The 5,688-nt window shown below is 48.9% G+C and overlaps 1 protein-coding gene across 2 annotated transcripts in view; it reads left to right on the forward strand.

The window, feature by feature from the left end:
* The first annotated feature begins 269 nt into the window (after positions 1 to 269).
* VCAN (versican) overlaps positions 270 to 5,688 on the forward strand; it is a 104,239-nt gene continuing 98,820 nt past the window's right edge. The window contains exon 1 of one of the 2 annotated variants that reach the window (XM_015590313.1): positions 270 to 620. The gene's annotated coding sequence lies outside the window, so the exon portion shown is untranslated. Of the gene's footprint in view, positions 621 to 4,610; positions 4,680 to 5,688 lie in introns of those variants that run through there. The other variant, XM_025047872.1, reaches the window with a different exon arrangement.

Consider the following 5,688-nt stretch of genomic DNA (forward strand, 5'->3'; position numbering starts at 1 on the left):
GGGCAGTGGTTTCCTTGCGCACAGCGCGATGTTACTTAGTGAGTCGCTGAATGGGGAGCGCTGCTGTCCCCAAGCCGATTGGTACTTCTTGTCAGGAAGAAGCCGAGAGGTGGGAGTGCCTGGGGAGGGAGGCAGGCGGTCCCTACCGCAAGCGCGGGGAGCTGCCTTTCCGCCCCTCTGCTTGCTTTCCGAGCCTGGGCTCTTAGGAGTGGCTGAAGCTGCGGAGCGCTTCAGGAGCCTGTGAATGAACCCTCCTCCTCTTCCTCCTCCTCCTCCTCGCCGAGTCTCCTCCTCGGTGCTGACGGTACAGTGATATAATGATGATGGGTGTCACAACCCGCATTTGAACTTGCAGGCGAGCTGCCCCAAGCCTTTCTGGGGAAGAACTCCAGGCGGGCGGGCGCAACAGCCGCGAACATTAGGTGCTGTGGACAGGCGCTGGGACTGGGATCTGCGGCCAGCCCCGCATCCTCCCGCATTCTCTAGCACCGTCCCGCACCCTCCGCACCCTTCCCCAGGCCACCACGCTTCCTATGTGACCCGCCCGGGCAACGCCGAGCTCACTCGCGCAGCGCTACGGTGAATTGTTTCCCACAAACTGCAATAAGCCGCCTTTCAAGGTAATCACGTTTCTTTTGTTCCCCCTTTAAAAAAAAAAAAAAAAAGACTTATAGGGGAAAAAAGCGAGCTTTAAAAAAAAGTACATTGCAATCGGTAGAAGCCTTTAATTAAGGCAAAGAGAACTAGCTGTAATGCGAAGTTAAGTAAATATATGCACTTAAAAGACGCAGGTAACTTTCAGAAGAACGTTCGGAGAGAGGAATACAGAGGGACCGTGGTGCTGAAAAAGATCCAGACAAAAGAAGTCCGAGGTGGGGTGGGGGTAGAAGGACTAACGGAATTGGGGGAAGGGAGGGAAGGGATTGTAGAGAACCTCTAGAAAAGTCTTCGGGTCTTGATCTGGAGAGGAAGGGGGGCGGACCCCTGCCACCTTGATCTTTTTTTGTTTGTTTGTTAACCTGCTGAAGCAAAAGTTTGAATGGGGACTCTCAAGGCTTGCCCACACACAAGTCCCCAAAGCCGCTTTGGTGCAGGCCACCTGGTTCCCGGCCCCTGGTGTGTGGTCAGTTCCTTGCGTTCCTGGAAAGCTGCTCCTGGGCAGCTCCTGACAGGGCGACCCTGCGCCCCAGCAGCCGGGGACCTGCGCGGACGTGACCCCCTCAGCCCACAGGCAGTCTAGGAGGAGGTCCGGCTAGGGAGGTGCAGGGTCCCCGGGCTGCGTCTCCTTGGTGACTTGGGGGCTGTCAAGGCTCTCTCCCGTGCCCCAGGTTCTTTTGTCCTGAGTGTGGTGCGCAGGGGCTGGCCGAAAAGGAGCAGAGAATGGGGGTGGGGTTGTTGGAGCACCGCGGATGTCTGGGAGGCGCCTGGGCGGGAAAAGCTCGCTGTGAACTAGCAAAGATGTGCAAGAATTTTATCTCACCCTGAAGAACGAAGTGGAGGCTCTCGCTCGGTTCTCAACTAGCAAACCAGTGCTCAGAGCGCTCTCCAGACAAAGGTGGTGCGGGGACCCGAATCTGTGGCCTCTAGTACCAGCCTTCTCTCCCCGGCCACAGCAATCCTCCTTTTCCTTGATCACTCCACCACCTCCCAGCTTTCGGCTCTTGTTGAGCAACTTTATTGGCGGGTCGAGCGGCCGCGGAGAGCGTATGCCTGGAGCCCGGCTGGACGCCCTCAGCTGAGAGTCCCACCGCCCTGCGGAGGCGTGGGCGCTGTCGGGAGACAGCCTTGGTGCGTGCGGACAGGGGATCATCGGAGCCGTCCCGGCTCGCTCTCTGTGTCACTAGGCGTGGAACAGTCAGTATGTTAGGCAGCGGAGAGCGAGATAGAAAAATAGTGTCATAGCCTAAACTGTTTGCTGCGCCCCAGCAAGTCCTGCATGTCCCCGGGAGATGCTGCGGGAGGGTGGAGAAATCTACGCGGAGCCTGGAGAGCTGTCCCCTGTGCGCACACCCACAGGCGAAAAGACAGTCTCGCTATCTGTGTCCCGTGTTTTATCTTTGTCTCCCCTGTTTCCATCTTCTCAGCCTTCCTTCCCCTCTCCCAGCCTCTGCTCCGTCTCTCTAGTTCCTGCGTCCCCTCCCCCACGCCTGACTAATGAATGGCTAGTGTGAAACCCCTGCCTCTTCTGCCCGAGGAGGCAGGCAAGGAGGGAGGAGCGAGGGAGGCGGTGCGCTCCTTGGGATCTGCCCCCCGTTGTGTGACAGATGTCTAGGAATAGGGAGTTTTGTGGCGGGTGTGGGCGCCCCCTGATGGAGAAATCCAGCACAGGTGGGAAGAAAACGAGCCCCCTCAACGCAAACGAGCCCCCTCAACGCAAGCGAGCCGCTTTCACAAGGTTGGAGGACCCTAACTCCCCTTTAGTCGTTACTTTTCTACTTCAGAATCTGCGACGTAAATCTCGGGGTTTGGAGAACGAGAAAGGAGACCTTGTCTTTGTGAAGTTCAGAAGGGCCTCCTCTCAGTCAGCTGGGATATGCGGCGAGTCTGCAGCTTGGTGCACAAACAGAATTTTGGATGAGGGACTTGATGCTCAATTTTGGGCGTCACTTTAAGAAAGATAATACAGAATGCCTTATTTTTGAACATTTTACTAAGGCCCGTGACCACTTAAACCCACTGCTAATGACCCAGGATATTACCAAAGAAAAGTCCCTGATCCAAAGTTTAAACTTCCTCAACTACACGACACGGGACGAACGTGGAAATTTGGGAGGAGGGCGCCAGGAGGAAAAGAAAGAGAAGGGAAGGGGGAAGAATGGGTAAATGAAAGGAAGGGAAGGAAGAAAGGAGTGGAGATGGGGTAGATGCACGCAAACAGCTGGGAGAGGACCGGCAAGGTTGATTTCGAGGTACTGGGCTGAATTTCGCGTCTCGTTTTAAAATCGTTTTTAAATCCCACCAGCGACAACAAACGCAACTGAAGCGGCGTGTGGGGACGGTGGCACTAGCCCTTAAAGCGGCTTGGGCAGGAGGTCAACCCACTTCACGCTCAGCTCGAGCAGAGTGTCCGCGCCGGGCGCACTTCGCAGCGCCGTTCACCAGCCGCCGCCACGTGGCCTGGAGCTTCAGCTCCCGGCCCGAGACGGGTGTGACTTCTTGGGCTCCAAGACAGCAACCCTGCGGAACCGGCAGTCGGCTCAGCCTGGAAACTGGCTGGGCGCCTCCTGGGTCCCCGCCCAGAGGCCAGTGGAAGGCGGGGCTTTGCTCCTCCAGCGGGACAGGGGCGGTGGAAGGCGGGGCCCGGCTCCGCGGTGGGGGGCCCGGCTCCGCTGTGGAGCCCCGCGGCTGCGTACCCCGCGCTCCCACAGCGGGCTACTGCTGGAGCTGACCCGACATCCGTCGAGACGATGCTAAACACTCTTATTAAAAGACAAGTTTTCTTTCTTTTTCTTTCTTTCTTTCTTTCTTTCTTTCTTTCTTTCTTTCTTTCTTTCTTTCTTTCTTTCTGTCTGTCTGTCTGTCTGTCTGTCTGTCTGTCTTTCTTTCTTTCTTTCTTTCTTTCTTTTCTTTCTTTCATGTGGTAAAATATACATAAAATTTAGCATTTTAACCATTTCTTTCTTTCTCTCTCTCTCTCTCTCTCTCTCTCTCTCTGTCTCTGTCTCTTTCTGTCTCTCTCTCTCTTTCTTCCTTTCTTTCTTCTTTCTTTTTTCTGTTTTTGAGATGTAGAAGTTTTTGCCTTGCGACAAGGAAGAAGCAAAGATTTACTCTAAGCAAACTCTTTGTCAGAAAAATGAGACGAGTTTGTCTTGTGCTCCATACATTGATGTTTTAAACGTTCAGCTCGGTTTAAAGACCTTTTTTTTCCCCTCCCAGTTACAGGATAACCACCTTCCAGACCGTCATAAAGAGTTTGTCTAGAATGGCAAACGATTGTCGTTTTTGACAGGGCTGACAGAATTCCATGAGTGCAAATAAGAATGGGGCTGCGGACGTAGCTGAGGTCTCTGTGCATCAGGAGCCTTAGCTTAAGCCCGGCCCATAGTGAGAGCTCAACACATAATTATGAAATGACTGAGCTAGTGGCTTAGGGGAATGTGGTACAGATCAGACACTGCCATTTAGAGCTGCATTTTAAACTCTCCTACTTCTTTGGTTTATCTTGGAAGAACAGGATTTTAATGATCTCTCCAATCTTAACCTCTGATATCTAATTGATCCACTTTCTGGTTCTTTTTGACTCCTAAAAACTGATGTAAATTATTTTAAGTACTGCTTGGAAATTTGCCAAATCTATCTTGAAAATATTCATACAAAGTCCCAGAATAGGATGTTGTGAAGTTAATATAAAAATAAGAAGGCACCAGTGAATTCAACAACTAGTCTTCTGAGATAAATTTTTTTCCCAGTTTGGGCAGTATGTAACGTGGAAAGTCAGAGCATATCAAGCAGAAGGTCTTAGAGACTGACTTGTAGTTCTAAGCACTAAGTAAAGAAAGGAATATTTTATAATTGTATGTGCCTGTCTTGACTAATACTGGAAAGGGTGCAATGGATTCCAAAGTGATTGAGCAATTACTTCCTCCAGCAGGAAGTCCACAGTCCTTAATCTTGTGAGTGGTGAGAAGAGGGATGAGAGTCAAGACCATCACTAAGGATTTATGTAAGAATTCAAAATGGTCAGTTATTTTTTCTTAGTAGATAAAAAAAAATTCCTAAATTGTCCTGCATTTAAAAATGAAGTTTAAAAAGAATCCCCTTAGATTTATATATGTTTACAGACATAGGTTTCTTCTTTTTCTCTGTGCTTACCATCTGGAGGGGAATGTTTCTAATATTCTAAGTTACCTATAGCTACACCCTTGTAAATTCTGTTTGAAAAGGACCTAAAAAGCTAACTTAAGGCTGAATATAATTGATATTAAAAATATAGTCATTGTTTTCTCTTTCCTTGCATTACGCTTAAGTACTTTGTGGTTAATGATTGGTCACTAATTAAGCCTCAGAGCCTTTGAGAGCACGAACATCCAATACTGTCTCCCAACAGTCATAAAACTAAGCTCTCTTTCCAAAAAACATTTTTGTTGACTTTATTCATAGGCAAACATCACTAGACACTATATTTAAAATGGGATATTGCCCTGTGACTGAGCAGAACTTCTCAAGATATATGGTTCTTTTGATGAAAAGAATGAATGACTGTAGTAGGCTATTATTTCACCACCCACCTAGAGAAACCAGTTAGGACTCACAAACCCTCATTGTTGGGGGTTACTAGCTCTGGTCTGAGACAACATGCTGATTGTTGCATAGGTCTGTACTTTACCACAAAACAAAAGGCCCATACTCTCTCAGGTTTGAAATCAGAATGAGGGAATGTAGAAATAAATGTCTTGGCCAAACTCCACTTCGATGAGTGAATTTTTGCCAGTTTCCTTTGGTAGCCAAGACTTGGTAAATTACACATATATATTTATATATACATACGCACACATATTCTCCAGGTTTTTTTTTTTTTTTGACTCTGCTAAGTTCTTATTACTGAATGTGCCAGGAGTGCTTGTATTTTAGTGATTAGTGCAAAGTATCTTTGTTTAATGTGTTTGTCAGTTATGTTTCCTGAAATTCCTCTGGAAAGATCTATCATCTATTAAGGAGTTTAAATACATACCTACATTGAAATTTACC

This window comes from Pteropus alecto, unplaced genomic scaffold (assembly GCF_000325575.1).
Source record: "Pteropus alecto unplaced genomic scaffold, ASM32557v1 scaffold20, whole genome shotgun sequence".
NCBI classification, from domain to species: domain Eukaryota; kingdom Metazoa; phylum Chordata; class Mammalia; order Chiroptera; family Pteropodidae; genus Pteropus; species Pteropus alecto.